The sequence below is a fragment of the Eupeodes corollae genome, chromosome 1 (genome assembly GCF_945859685.1).
Source record: "Eupeodes corollae chromosome 1, idEupCoro1.1, whole genome shotgun sequence".
Taxonomy (NCBI): domain Eukaryota; kingdom Metazoa; phylum Arthropoda; class Insecta; order Diptera; family Syrphidae; genus Eupeodes; species Eupeodes corollae.
In genome coordinates this window covers 25,422,862-25,436,798 of record NC_079147.1, presented here as the reverse complement: position 1 = coordinate 25,436,798, position 13,937 = coordinate 25,422,862, and the positions used below count along the sequence as shown (strand labels likewise).

The 13,937-nt window shown below is 37.4% G+C and overlaps 1 protein-coding gene and 1 long non-coding RNA gene across 2 annotated transcripts in view; one reads left to right on the top strand and one right to left on the bottom strand.

The window, feature by feature from the left end:
• Positions 1 to 13,937, bottom strand: part of LOC129954131 (solute carrier family 52, riboflavin transporter, member 3-B) — a 56,598-nt gene that overhangs the window by 24,999 nt on the left and 17,662 nt on the right. The gene's annotated exons all lie outside the window — the stretch shown is intronic.
• On the top strand, positions 237 to 874 carry LOC129954132 (uncharacterized). Its single transcript, XR_008782640.1, has 3 exons — positions 237 to 326; positions 382 to 569; positions 724 to 874. It is a non-coding gene; the product is annotated as an uncharacterized LOC129954132 (long non-coding RNA).

Below are 13,937 nucleotides of genomic sequence, written 5' to 3'. Positions count from 1 at the left end.
CCTTATTATTAAGTACATGCTACAAGAAGAAATACGAATGACGGTTGGAATTGCTAAACAAATAGCCGACAAAATTGGGAACCTTTTTAAGACGGAGTATTTGGTAAGAAAACCCTTAAAATACACTTGGCTATAAATGTTTACATATATACTACCAAATTTTTAGTTGTATTATTATACCAAACAAAGCGGTAAAAAGCCTCAGCGAAAGATCTATGATAAATATTATAATTCTACACGACTTCTCAAGAAGAGTGGTATTTTACAAAAAAGATCTTGCTCAGCCTTGTCTCCAGGAGCACAGCACAAACGAGTTTTTAACCTTGGTAAGAGAGATTATATTCAAAAGAGAATTTTTTCCTCGTGATGTGGTCAATTAAGATGAACCAGAATCCGATGTTTCCGAGCACATTGAAGAAATTATAAGGGACAATTGTACTTGGGCGGAAATGGAAAGGCATTGGGATGCTTCAAAAAACTTTAGACTATTTGAGATCACAAAAGCCGAATCAACAGTGGATATCCTAGCCAAATGGAAGCAATATAAGAACCCGATTGGCTTTAAATTGGTAAGTTTATTTTAATTGTATTTTTAAGAGCTAAAACAAGAAACAATATAAAAACATTTTTGCGTTTCGAGGCAATGTAACCTTAAGCATTGAAGTCACTAAAATGCGTTGATGAGTACGACTGATAATGATGCACTTATATAATTTCTTTCAGATCAATATGGATTTCAAACCCCTATATCCTAAAGCTGAGAGTTTATTATTAAAATATGATGATTTTTCTGTAAAAATTATACCCATTTTTGAAGACGAAATAAAGGATCCAACTAGTCGCCAGACCTTAAGCGAAATGATGAATAATGAAAAAATTTACTCGAAAGTAAGTTTACTTTTAATCATTGAGTAGTTTAACATAAAAGATTTAAAGATTTCTTTAGACCCACATTAAAGTTATATTTTTTTTTCATATGGACGTGTCTGTGGCATTTTTTATTTAATTCACAGCCTTCTTATACCAACAGCTAAACTCATCACTGGCAGTGGATCACAGAAGGCCATTACTCGTTTTTCTATTCGGGACTCCCAAGCTAGCTTTCTTTTAGTTGGATCAACTGTAGCGGCATGCGACGAAGAGATTCTCCGGAGACAAAAAGAAAAAAAAAACATTCAACCACTGGTCATTGTTACTGGAACAATTTTGGATCCTAAGGACATCGTTGTATTTTTCGATGGTATAAAGTTCAAACAAAATTCAATTATTTTAGCAATCGATCTGTGTTTCAAAATTTTTAATTTATTTAATTTGGAATATCCAATGATGGATATTAGTCAATTTGACAAAATTTTGTAGATTTTACTGCGTAACGAAAAATTTTAATCATTTCTTCGAAATGACGAAACTTCTTGAATCTAAGAATATATTCGTCAAATTGACGGATAGGAGGTGTTGACCGTATATTGATCACCCTTTCTTCAAATCTACTTGCTTTTTCATCAATATCACTACCAAATTTGGTTCAGTGCACCCCCCGAAATTGGCTAAAAAATACTTACAACAAAACAAAATCAATGTTATGGAATAGCCATCACAATCCCCCGACCTAAACTTATGGGGCAAAGGATCGGAGATTGTAAAACTAAAAAGAAAGACGAATTGTGGTCGAAGGTTCAAAGGGAATGGTACTCCATGCCTGTAGAAGCATGTGCCGAACTGGTGAATTGGATGAGGCGAAAAGTGGAGGCAGCTATTAATATAAAAAGAGTGTCACTAAAAAATACTCAAGAGTATTTGAAATACTTTTACCGTTAAGTTACTTTTTTGCTACAAAAAGAGTACCAGTCTAATTTTGTTTCTATTATTTTTTCCAGGAAGCAAAATAAAAATCACATCATTATCATTATTTCCCAATATTATGTTAAAAAGAATGACTACGAAACTAGTGTCTATTATTTTTTCCAACACTGTTTAGCTGCAATTAAATCTTAATTAAGAATTAGGAAATAAGTTTGAAATTTGAGCTAACAAATAAAATAAAATAAAAGGAGGGTTTTCATAAACGGTGATTTTTTAAGAGCTTGAGAACTTTTTTTAAAAAAAAAAACGCATACAATTTGCAAAATCTCATCGATTCTTTATTTAAAACGTTAGATTGGTCCATGACATTTACTTTTTGAAGATAATTTCATTTAAATGTTGACCGCGGCTGCGTCTTAGGTGGTCCATTCGGAAAGTCCAATTTTGGGTAACTTTTTCGAGCATTTCGGCCGGAATAGCCCGAATTTCTTCGGAAATGTTGTCTTCCAAAGCTGGAATAGTTGCTGGCTTATTTCTGTAGACTTAAGACTTGACGTAGATCCACAAAAAATAGTCTAAAGGCGTCAAATCGCATGATCTTGGTGGCCAACTTACCATTCCTTGAGATGAATTGTTCTCCGAAGTTTTCCCTCAAAATGGCCATAGAATCGCGAGCTGTGTGGCATGTAGCGCCATCTTGTTGAAACCACATGTCAACCAAGTTCAGTTCTTCCATTTTTGGCAACAAAAAGTTTGTTAGCATTGAACGATAGCGATCGCCATTCACCGTAACGTTGCATCCAACAGAATCTTTGAAAAAATACGGTCCAATGATTCCAAAAGCGTACAAACCACACCAAACAGTGCATTTTTCGGGATGCATGGGCAGTTCTTGAACGGCTTCTGGTTGCTCTTCACTCCAAATGCGGCAATTTTGCTTATTTACGTAGCCATTCAACCAGAAATGAGCCTCATCGCTGAACAAAATTTGTCGATAAAAAAGCGGATTTTCTGCCAACTTTTCTAGGGCCCATTCACTGAAAATTTGACGTTATGGCAGATCGTTCGGCTTCAGTTCTTGCACGAGCTGTATTTTATACGGTTTTACACCAAGATCTTTGCGTAAAATCTTCCATGTGGTCGAATAACACAAACCCAATTGCTGCGAACGGCGACGAATCGAAATTTCACGGTCTTCAGCAACACTCTCAGAAACAGACGCAATATTCTCTTCTGTACGCACTGTACGTATCGTGTGGTTGGTTTCATGTCCAATAAACGAAACTTGGTCACAATCGCATTAATTGTTTGCTCACTTGGTCGATTATGTAGACCATAAATCGGACGTAAAGCGCGAAACACATTTCGAACCGAACACTTATTTTGGTAATAAAATTCAATGATTTGCAAGCGTTGCGCGTTAGTAAGTCTATTCATGATGAAATGTCAAAGCATACTGAGCATCTTTCTCTTTGACACCATGTCTGAAATCCCGCGTGATCTGTCAAATACTAATGCATGAAAATCCTAACCTCAAAAAAATCACCCTTTAGTTAGTTAGTGATAAAAATTAAATTATAAATTATTAAATTAAATTGACTTACAATATAAGGTTTAGATAGATAGATAGATACATTCTTTATTTTTTCATCAGAAAGTTTACAAATTTTTATGCTTAAGAAGGTTATGACACCTTTTATCGAGCTTATATGCGATCTGCTTAGAGAAAGCAGGCACCTTGAACGTTTTAAATCCAGTGTTGGCCAGATGTTTTTTGTGGCTTGACACGTGGTGATGTTGTTCCACCTGGTGCCTGCCCTCCTCGCAGCGTCTTGCATTAGCAACAGTTTACAAATAGCGATTGGTATGCCAGTACTTGCCAAACGTGGTAGGATGGGCTGTACTGTACCGTTCCTGGCGAGTTCATCTGCCTTACAGTTACCTGGAATGTCTCTATGGCCCGGCACCCAGCAAAGGTGAATATTAAACTGTTGCGCCATCTCAATTAGAGATGATCGACAGTTATGGACTGTTATAGAGTTTGTAGAGACAGAGTCCAGAGATTTGATAGCGGCCTGGCTGTCAGAGAAAATACGGATATCAGATGTTGATAACACGTTTTCTTTGAGCCAAGACAAGACTTCCTTAATCGACAAAAGTTCCGCCTGGATGATTGGGAAGGCGGAATGAGAGACTTAATTTCAGTCGTTCAGAGTACACACCTCCACCAACCCCTTCTTTGGTTTTTGAGCCATCTGTGTAAAAATGGATTGACTCATCCTCCAAGAATGTCCTATCCTCCCAAAAAGATTTGGTAGGTATAGAAATCTGGAAGTTTCTGTCGAATTGTAGTTGGGGGATGGTGTAGTCTTTGTGCTTTGGAATTGATTCTAAGAACCTAAGAATTATGGGGTGGCCAATGTTGTTGTTAGTCCACTGAGACGAAGCATTGAGGCGAATATCGACTAGGTTTAATATGTGAAACTGCTACGGTAAGAAAGAACATGTTGGCAATATTTAAAGAGGCTGCACCAGCCCATTGCTCCATTTTAAATTTCAAAAAGTTTTTCCAAGGATATAAAACTTTCCCGAAAATGCAACCGACGAATTTCTTGTAGAAAAGGACAAGCAGCAACGAAATGGTAAATATCTACATTCACTCTTCCGTTACATAGATCACATAGCTGGGGCAAGTCTGGTCGATGAGCTACAGAGTTTCAATTTAAAATTTCAACTCTTGCTCTAAAAATAATACTTATAACCGAGGCTGAAAATTCATTACTAAAGTAAGAGACTTTCGAGGGCAGTTGGTGATTTAAATGACTATACAAAGCTCTTGAAGTAGATGAAGATGCTCTGGAAAGATTATCCAGAAACATTTTGTGATCCACCTTAGCAATCACATCATCAAACTGAGCCTGCCAATCGGTCACATTAGTTTCTGATAAGTTTAAACTTGTTTCGTAAGAGTAAGCTAGTTCGTTCCAGTCTTTAAACGGGGAAGCATTCACTCGAAGTAATTTTCTTAAAATGATTTTGTGAAAACAAGTTTCAATTCTTTTCATCACTCTAGTAATGAAGTTCGCACTTGCCTTCAAATTTTGAATATATATAGAGGGACTATTCCTGGCATTATATGGCGTAGTTGGGTGTTGAGTTAGGCAAACGAAATATCCTGTTAAAAAAGTTCCTTTGTACAGTTTCAAAAGCTTCGAAGTGTGTGTATCCGAAGACTTGAACGCCATATGTCATGCATGCATTTACAGTCGCGTTGAAAACTTTGTAAAGGGTGATTTTTTTGAGGTTAGGATTTTCATGCATTAGTATTTGACAGATCACGCGGGATTTCAGACATGGTGTCAAAGAGAAAGATGCTCAGTATGCTTTGACATTTCATCATGAATAGACTTACTAACGCGCAACGCTTGCAAATCATTGAATTTTATTACCAAAATAAGTGTTCGGTTCGAAATGTGTTTCGCGCTTTACGTCCGATTTATGGTCTACATAATCGACCAAGTGAGCAAACAATTAATGCGATTGTGACCAAGTTTCGTTTATTGGACATGAAACCAACCACACGATACGTACAGTGCGTACAGAAGAGAATATTGCGTCTGTTTCTGAGAGTGTTGCTGAAGACCGTGAAATTTCGATTCGTCGCCGTTCGCAGCAATTGGGTTTGTGTTATTCGACCACATGGAAGATTTTACGCAAAGATCTTGGTGTAAAACCGTATAAAATACAGCTCGTGCAAGAACTGAAGCCGAACGATCTGCCACAACGTCGAATTTTCAGTGAATGGGCCCTAGAAAAGTTGGCAGAAAATCCGCTTTTTTATCGACAAATTTTGTTCAGCGATGAGGCTCATTTCTGGTTGAATGGCTACATAAATAAGCAAAATTGCCGCATTTGGAGTAAAGAGCAACCAGAAGCCGTTCAAGAACTGCCCATGCATCCCGAAAAATGCACTGTTTGGTGTGATTTGTACGCTGGTGGAATCATTGGACCGTATTTTTTCAAAGATATTGTTGGACGCAACGTTACGGTGAATGGCGATCGCTATCGTTCAATGCTAACAAACTTTTTGTTGCCAAAAATGGAAGAACTGAACTTGGTTGACATGTGGTTTCAACAAGATGGCGCTACATGCCACACAGCTCGCGATTCTATGGCCATTTTGAGGGAAAACTTCGGAGAACAATTCATCTCAAGGAATGGTAAGTTGGCCACCAAGATCATGCGATTTGACGCCTTTAGACTACTTTTTGTGGGGCTACGTCAAGTCTAAAGTCTACACAAATAAGCCAGCAACTCTTCCAGCTTTGGAAGACAACATTTCCGAAGAAATTCGGGCTATTCCGGCCGAAATGCTCGAAAAAGTTGCCCAAAATTGGACTTTCCGAATGGACAACCTAAGACGCTGCCGCGGTCAAAAGTAAATGTCATGGACCAATCTAACGTTTCAAATAAAGAATCGATGAGATTTTGCAATTTTTATGCGTTTTTTTTTTAAAAAAAAGTTCTCAAGCTTTCAAAAAATCACCGTTTATTTGGACGTTAAATCAACATTTTGGTTCGAAAAAAACTTTGGCCACATTATGTTAAGTGCAAATTTAGCTTCGTTGCTTTTTTCTTTAGAGTGCTTTAGATAGCTTAAATTGTAGGCCAAGAGGACACCCAAATATTCAAACTCCTGTACAACTTCAATATGTGTATTGTTTAGAGACCATTTTTCCTCCGGGTATTAAGTTGCAAGCCCCAAGACTCGCAAAATGAACTTAGACGGTTTATTTGCATTTGTAGCGTGAAAGGATTATCAGCAAGCATAACTAGATCGTCCGCGTACAACAGGACTTTGATTAAAATATTAGCAAAATTAACTCCACCCGGAAAAAGATCGACGACATTCTCTATGAACAGGGCAAATAATAATGGGCTGAGGATACAACCTTGAGGAACACCTGAAGTTGTTTCAAATCGATTTGAAAATTTCATACCGTCCCATACCCTTGCATTTGTTGACGAAATAAAACTTGCATACACTTGGAGAAACTTTCGTGACAAACCAATACAAGAGAGTTTGTAAATTAAGGCTTGTCTATTGACTTTATCAAATGCAGCTTTAAAATCAACAAAGCAAGTGTATAGTTTCTTTTTTCTATCTATAATTTGTTGAGCAATGCTTGAAATGGCAAAGATATGATCCATGGTTGAAAAACCTGGGCGGAAACCGGCTTGAAAGATGCTCAAAAGACTGTTATCCTCAATCCATTTTGTGAGCCTTTCATATAGGATTGCAGTAAAAGTTTTTCTTATTGAATTTAAAATTGAAATACCTCTTTAATTTTCCGCAGTGTTAGCATCACCTTTTTTAAAAATTGCAAAAATTACAGATTCGTTGCATAAGAGGTTTAATTTTGGCTTTAAAGTAGTTTGTTGAAACTGTTGTTTTGAAAAAATAAAATCTATAGTTAATTACTGATGCATTAAGTTCCCATAAAATAAAACTTTTTTATGACTAGAAATCGCGCACTTCGCTTTGTTTATATTTTAAAAAAATATATGCAACGTTCTTTGTTTAAAAAAAAACACTTAAAATTTTAATTATCACTTAACAACTGTTCTCACATTATCGTACTTTAATCGATACACAAACCAAATTCTAAATCGTCGGACTTGAGACGAAATACGCTCGTGGCACGATATTGTTAGGCAATAGAAAAACGCATAAGTGTAGAAAATCGATAAATTTACAAAAATTATAACTGCCAAAACACAGTACATGAGAAACGTCAACGGATGCATCATTTTAAACTGTTTTTTTAAACGCGACCGTGAATGGTTTTGATCAATTAAGATCAATTTTCTAATTTAAAAAATAACAACAACTATGAGACGAAATTCTATCGATTGAATTGTCTGTCGGCTGGCACTTTAAATTGGTCACTAAAAGGAACCTCAATTAGTCGAAACGGCTGCTGCCTGCTTGCCTGTTATTTTCCATTTTGATTTACACAACAAATTTGTATCAGCAATTTTATTTAATTTTGTTTTTATTTGGCTTTGCGTGTGACATCAAAGCTTAATTTCTTTTTGATATAAAATTGTTTGCGAAGCGAAAATATGGACAAACGAAAAATGTTTTGTTTTGTTAAAATGCTTTTATTTATTATGTGTTTACACAACTTATTAAAAACACTCCATGTCGCTTCATTAAAGTTTATATCGTTTGTTAAAGAAGGGGTCAGTAATACAATTAAAGAACTTCACTTCGACTATTTGACAAAATGTCTTATTATTTCACGACAAGGCACATACAATTTAGAAATATACTACCTCAATGCAAAACTTCTTATTTTGAGATTACCTAATGAACTTTTTTTTAATTATTGGGTAAACGAAGGTATTCAACTTCAACCTTCAGCCGAGTGTTGAAAATCTCGTGTGATTTCTAATTATGTGGCGTGTAAGTTTTTTCATATTGACGTGAGATCCAAGTGATAATTTTCAAAAATAAAATCTACACGCTAACCTTTTTTAGAGATCACATAGTACAGGGTGCAGTTAGTAAGTACAGTAAGTTTAACGAACAGTTTAACTTAGACAAAAATTTTTTTTTAATTTAAATCAGTATTCAATCCTATTTTTTGAAAATAATGTCTCCACGATTTTTTTTTATAATTAGCAAACACTAAAAGGGTTTTACATACCTTTAATATGCCAAAGACACAGTGTGAGCATTAGGAAAAGAGGGAAGGATTGGATAGAGATAGAGCGTTTCAAGGCGTTCCACATCCGAGTAGTACGGCTAAAAAAAGAATCTCTGTACTTCTTAGTGATGTTCAAATGGTAGACATAATCATTCAAGAGGACCTAGTGGAAAGTTGTTGAGGCCAGCAAACGAGAGAGGTGGGGAGAGGTGTTTCCACTAAGGCACCTCTCCTTATCCAGACGGCAGCGGAGAAATTCCCGAGATGGAATCAACGGTGGCGTCTACAGTTCCAGTAAGGTTGAACTACTTAGTGAATACCTTATAGGGCTTCTTCGACTTATTCGGAGCCCAGGCCTATAAGGAGCGGTTTATCCGGCTCCCCATCCTTGGAGTTATACTTATGATCTGGCCCTCTAGGTTGGGGGTTCTGCCGTCGGGGTGACTTCCTGGCCACGTAAAAGCTTTCATAGTTGCGAAGCATCAACAAGCCTCGGATACGGACGGATTTACTGTTGACAACCAACGCAAACGAATAAAGGACAACGAACTTCGGATATGCACGTGGAATGTTAGGTCCCTTAACAGACCACGTGCGGCCGAAGAATTAGCGTAGGCCCTAGACCGCTATAAAGCAGATATCACCGCCATCCAGGAAATACGATGAGATGGGCCGGGCAAAAAGAGGATGAAAAACTGCGATATTTACTATGGTGACTGCTACCACGAAAACCAACAGCGCTTATTTGGATGTGACTTTATCATTGGAGCCAGACTTAGGCAAGATGTCTTGAGCTATAGGTGCATCAATGAGCGCCTCATACGCATCAAGGCTAAATTCGGCAACATTAGCCTGGTATGCGCGTACGCCCCTACAGAAGAGAAAGACAACAACACCAAAGATATGTTCTTCGAGATCCTAGACATAACATTTGAGCAGTATCCTACGATATTAAAATAGTCCTGGGCGATTTTAATGCCAAGCTAGGAAGGGAAGACATCTTTGGTGGAATAATCGGGAAGAACAGCCTGCACGACAACACTTCCGACAACGGATTAAGGCTCATGGACTTTGCTGCGGGGCGAAACGTCATGGTAGCCAGTCCGCGTTTTCCACACCTCAACATCCACAAAGGTACTTGGACTTCAATCAGATCAATCTACCGTCAACCAGATTGACCATATTGCGATCGTTGTAGCCAAGGTAGCACTTTGGATTTCCAGACCCAAGACAAACCAGGGAGGTGCTGGGAGAAGGTACAACGTCGAACGGCTACAATCGCCCGAGATCGCCAAATCCTTTTCCAACCGAGCTACAAGTTACCTCTCTCGAAGTTCTCTGCCGCCAACACAATGTATCGAAAACCATTGGCAACATTGCCAAGATGCAATCAGAGAAGCCGCCTCTGATGTGCTGGGTTTCAAACAGCCACCAACAAGGAACCCCTGGTTTGATAAGGAATGTCGGCAGGCAAATGCAGCCAAACAACAGGCACTCAAAGCGGCGCTGCATAAAAGGACGAGAGCTGCTCCTGAGCTCTATGAGCAGAAGAGGCGAGAGGAACGCCGACTTCTCAGAAGGAAAAAGAGAGGGCATGAGAAGCGTGCGGTCGAAGATGTTGAGAGGTTTAAAAGCAGGAATGAAGTTCGAAAGTTTTATGAACAGGTGAAACGAAATTCACAGGTACATAAACCTAGAACCGAAGGCTGCAAAGACGAAAGTGGAAACATCATAGTGGAACCGCAGTCAATGCTGAGGATTTCGAAGGACCACTTCTGCAGACTGTATAACGGCGACGAAGAACTGAATTCCGCTGTCAGGCAGGATGATAAATTCAACATAGACGACGAAAGATAACAATCCCGTCTTCTCGACTTAGACGAAGTAAAGATTGCCATATCTAAGTTGAAGTCTAATAAAGCAGCTGGAGCGGATGGCTTGAATACCGAGCTCTTTAAAGCAGCTGGAGATAAGTTGGTTAGGAGCATGCACCAACTTATCTGTAAGATATGGTCGGAAGAAAGCATGCCCGATGATAGGAACCTCAGTATTGTTTGCCCGATCCTGAAAAAAGGAGACCCTCGAAACTGCACCAACTATAGAGGAATAAGTCTACTTAACATCGCCTATAAAATCTTCTCTGCCGTAATATGTGAACGTCTAAGGCCCATCGTCAACAACCTGATAGGTACTTATCAGTGTGGTTTTAGACCAGGAAAGTCCACAGTCGATCAAATATTCCCATTATGGCAGATCCTGGAAAAGACCCAAGAACGCCAAATGGACACCCACCATCTTTTCATCGATTTCAAGGCCGCATATGACAGCATCTACAGGGACGAGCTGTATAGAGCCATGTATAGTTTTGGCATCCCTGCCAAACTCGTCCGTTTGTGCCGGATGGCCATGGAGAATTCACGCTGCTCTGTAAAGGTTGGAAACAACTTAACAGAACCTTTCGATGTCAAAAAAGGTTTTAGACAAGGTGAAGCGCTGTCAAGTGATTTTTTTAACATCGTGCTTGAAAGAATATAGTGCAGAGCTCACACGTCAACACTAGAGGCACTATCCTTCAAAAGTCTGTCCAATTACCGGCATATGCTGATGACATTGACATAATAGCAAGAACTCAGCGTGATGTCAATGGGGCTTTTGTGAGTATTGAGGCAGAGGCGGCCAAAATGGGTTTAACGGTTAATGAGGGCAAAACAAAGTACATGCTGTCGTTAAGAAAGGACATACAACACCATTGACAGACGTAACTTTGAGGTAGTCAAGGACTTCGTCTACCTAGGCTCCGCTGTAAACGCAGAAAACAACACCAGCGCTGAGATCAAACGCAGAATTACTCTTGCTAACCGCTGTTTCCTTGGACTAAGAAAGCAATTGAGTGGTAAAGTCCTCTCTCGAGGGACCAAAGTCTTGCTATATAAGACCCTTATCATCCCCGTCCTGCTATACGGTGCAGAAGAATGGACCATGACAAAAGCGGATGAAAGCACCTTGGGTCGTTTCGAGAGAAAAGTTTTTCGTGTGATCTACGGTCCCATATGCATCGAAGGGGAGTGGAGGAGAAGATGGAACGACGAACTGTAGAGGCTGTACAGCGACGTAGACTTAGCCAGAAGAGTAAAAGTCCAACGACTAAGTTGGCTGGGTCACGTAGAGCGCATGGAAACCAATGCTCCGGCCGGAAAGTCTTCGAATCCTCACCCACAGGACCGCGCAGTAGAGGAAGACCGCGGATCAGGTGGCGCGCACAAGTGGAAGGTGACCTCACCCAACTTGGAGCACGAACCTGGAGACATCTAGCTAGGGACCGAGCTAGATGGAGAAGTTTGTTGGGTGAGGCCCTAGTTCACACAGGACTGTAGCGCCACCTTAAGTAAGTAAGTAAGTTGGGCCACCCAATTTATTTATTAACTTCCCATAGGAAGTAATTGTAATGGGTCCGATTTGTCAAATTGAAAATTTTGACATTTCTCGACGTTTCAAGGTCCCTAGAGTCGAAATAAAAGATTTTTAGAAAGATGCCTGTGCGTGCGTGTGTACGTACGTTCGTACGTCCGTACGTTTGCGACGTTTTTTTCGTCCTCCATAGCTCAAGAACCAGAAGAGACATCGACTTCAAATAAATTTTGTTATACAGATAATAAGGCAGAAAGATACAGAAAGGGCTCTCAATAAAATTGCGTGGGTGTTTTTTCTACCATAGCAGTTTGAAAAAAAGGTGAACATTTTGGTTAACCCTAAATATCTTACGAACCAAAAACGCTAGAGACTTGAATTAAATTTTATAAAATATATTGTAACGTGATATCAAAGAAGTATATTTTTTGAAAAAAATCTATTTAACGGTTTTTTTTATAAATCAAAAAAAAAATGAAAAAACAAATTTGTCACCTCCAAAATTTTACGACTTAAATATGATTTCAACTCCAAAACAATTTTTTGCAACGAAGAATAATGTTTTTGACATCTGATACAATTTTGAGTAAAATCGAATTGACATTTTTTTTTATAATAAATACAAATCTAAAAAAAACATTACTCAAAGTTGGTAAAAATTGAATATCGATTCAAATATCTTTTCAAAAACTTGAAATTTAGGCTTCAAACTTATTTTATCTTATAAGAAATATTGTTTTCAACATTCTGCAAAATGTTGAGAAAAATGGAATTGACAGTTTTTTTTTTTTACAAAAAATAAAAACCTAAAAAAAATGTATAAAAGTTGGTAAAAAATGATTTCCGACTCAAATATTTTTTCAAAACTTTGAGATATTGGCTTTAATTTACTTTTATCGAATTGTAAAAATCGAATTGACAGTTTTTGTAAAAACAAGTAAAAACCTACAAAAATTTAACAAAAGTTGGTAAAAAATGATTTTCGACTCAAATATCTTTTCAAAAATTTGAGATAATAGCTTCTAACTAATTTTTACTAATAAGAAATATTGTTTTCAACATAAGGACAAATTTTGAGAAAAATCGAATTGACAGTTTTTTTACGAAAAATAAAACTCTTAAAAAAAAACAATACTAAAACCTGTTAAAAATTTACTTTTGACTCAAATAGCTTTTCAAAAATTTAAAATATTGTCTTCAAGCTTATTTTATTTCACAGAAAATATTGTTTTCGATATTCAGTAATTATATCTACAAAAAATAGTACGCAAATTTGGTAAAAATTGATTCGTTTACATAAACACAAACTTTTAAGCAAGACAAATCGGAAGACGGGATGGGAAGTTATCAGTGTAGGTCGCATCCCAGACTCTTTTTTTGAAATTGATAATGTTCATAAGGTCTACATTTGTCCGACAATTTATTGTAATAGCAAAATAAAACAATCATTACATCCGGAGTGTTAATACAAATAATACATTTTCACAATCTTATGAGGGATTTAATCGCTAACACTGAGTTAACAAAGCATAAATTGATAAACTTAAATGAATATTTGTAGGTCTAAAATCTAGACAACAAATGATACTTCAAGAATGTAAACTAAGGCTTAAGATAATGCTACTTGATAGCTTATAGCTAAATCTACAACTCGTTAGCTTTAAATAGAGAAAAGAAGAGTTTTTTGAACCTAAGCACTTTTTGATCAATAAGACATTTGAATTATCTAAGATTCGTAGATGGAAGTGATGTTCGACTTCAAAATATATTTCAAGTTTCAGCGAGGAGCCTAAGTAAACTGTGTACTCTGAATTTTTGCTTAAGCAATACATTTTTATATTTAAATGTTTATTTTTAGCCCCATATGTCTTTTAAGTTTGCACTAAGTATCTTTAAAAAAACAGATGCGAACAAGAACAACTGCAACAACAGAATTTCCATTTAAAGAATGGGAAACAGCTTAATTTCAAAAGAAGCAAAAATATTAAATTCTGAGTTTTTGCATATTTTTGG